The following is a 1,958-nucleotide window of genomic DNA, read 5'->3' on the forward strand; positions in this document are numbered from 1 at the left end:
ATCTAAGGGAATTCTGAGAAGGAACTGCTCTTGCTTACACTATTTTTTTTCCCTGGAAATATTTTCTGCCCTTTTCCTGTTGCTTTATGGGCTCTTGGTCACTGCTTTTGCTGCCAGTTCCCTGAAGGAACACTCTTGGTTTGCCAAATTTCCAAGAGGCTTATTTAACTTACAGAAAAGATTTGCATACATTGCAGAGAGTCAGAAATGGCAGCCTATTTCCTGGAGAATCCCAGGGACAGGGGAGCCTGGTGGGCTGCCGTCTGTGGGGTCACACAGAGTCAGACACGACTGAAGTGATTTAGCAGAGACAAACAAAGAACTGACCACACTCCAGAGTTTTTGAGGAAAGGTGAGAAAGAAGTTTTCGTCCCTTTTCAGCATGAGCAATTTAATTTTCCTTATTTGAGTGTCCCTTACAATGTGCTCCCCGTGAGACACCAGGTCCCCTCGGCATCTTCACCATCCCTCCATTTGCTGATTGTAAACGCCTGGCCGTAGCCAGACCTGTGCAGAGAACTTCCTCAAGAGGAACTTGTGGAAACAGCACCTGAAGGACAAGTAAAAAGTATGACTGCTTATCCTCTAAGAGCTTTTTACCCATACATATGTCCTCAGGGCGACTTCTCTGTGATCAATAGGATCACTGGAGATGTGGATTAAAACTACAAACCTTGTTTAGAAGTGGTTTAAGTCGCTCTGCTGATGTCAGCAGTCTCTTGGCAAGCGGAGCTGAACTTCATCTCTCACCGTCCCTTTCTCAAGTATTCTAAAGGAGCAGAGATTTGATCTCCAATTGGCAGAGGTCCAATTTTTGTGTCTTGTGGTGCACAGGATCTGCTAGAATACTTGGGAGGAGGCAAGGACTCAGATCCAGCAGAGTTTTACTTATGGAATTTTAGTGTGCAGCTCTGCCAAAAAGAGTGGACAGAATGAGCCAAATCTGTGCATTCCTGTACAATTTGAATGGTCTCTTCATCCCTCTGGATTTGAATTTGCCCTCCCAGTCCACTATGCTGACTCCAGCATGCACCCAAAATGGGTTACTGAGTGTTGCCAGCCAGGCCACCTCACAGTTTCGATTTGGGTTGGCTTTCTGAGCTTCCTTCGCTTCTCCTTATTCATGTGCAAGCCTACTGTACTACTTCTTATCAGCTTTGGAAAAGAGCCACAGTGGACCCACTTCAGTGAATCCTAAGGAGATTCACTGGTGTACCCAGCCTCTCCCCATCAGTCAGACAAAGCACCTTCCAGAATGCTCAAAGGCCTGTTGTAGATTTTCCTCTAGTATGTTGTCAGAGTACTGAGCTACAGGATATAGGATGTAGTTAAAGCCAGGAATCAACCACCTGTGCATCTCCTCCATACCCTGGAACTGATGCATACTGAAAAGTCAAAGAGGGTAGATCTTGTTCTGTCATGATTTTATTACCAAATACTAATAATAAATACTAATACATGTTAATAATTTGTATAATAATATACAAATAATATATATTATTATATATTATTATATATATTATATAATATATAATAATACAAAATAATAAATACAAATACTAATAATAAATTATGAAGGTGGAATGAAACTAGAGTGGATGGGTGTGTTTATGGTATAGATTATGGAGATGCTTTATGGATGTATACTTATCTCCAGACCCATTTGATCATAAACATTAAATGTGTACCACTTTTTGTGTGTCAGTCATTGCTCATACCTCAATAAAGGGGTTTAAAAAAAAATTAAAACAAAAAACACCCTTCCATGATCACAAATGAGTGTCGCCCCGCTCCAAGAGTTTTTGGATTTTAGAACTGAGAGGGAAGAATGTTTCTCCTTGGGGAAATGGGTAATGCCATTTACAGCTTCTGTATTATGGTTTTGCCTTGGTTTCTCTATGTATACATAGTATTTGCATCAGTAGTGTATAAGGTTAACCTTGAGTCCGTAGGATTTT

At 41.0% G+C, this 1,958-nt stretch overlaps 1 long non-coding RNA gene across 1 annotated transcript; it reads right to left on the reverse strand.

Annotated features, from left to right (window-relative positions):
* Window positions 1-355: 355 nt before the first annotated feature.
* LOC139034280 (uncharacterized) lies at window positions 356-1,435 on the reverse strand. The gene is made up of 2 exons (XR_011486685.1): window positions 674-1,435; window positions 356-550 (listed from the first exon to the last, which is right to left on the reverse strand). It is a non-coding gene; the product is annotated as an uncharacterized lncRNA (long non-coding RNA).
* Window positions 1,436-1,958: the final 523 nt, after the last annotated feature.

The sequence above is a fragment of the Odocoileus virginianus genome, unplaced genomic scaffold (assembly GCF_023699985.2).
Source record: "Odocoileus virginianus isolate 20LAN1187 ecotype Illinois unplaced genomic scaffold, Ovbor_1.2 Unplaced_Contig_189, whole genome shotgun sequence".
NCBI lineage: Eukaryota > Metazoa > Chordata > Mammalia > Artiodactyla > Cervidae > Odocoileus > Odocoileus virginianus.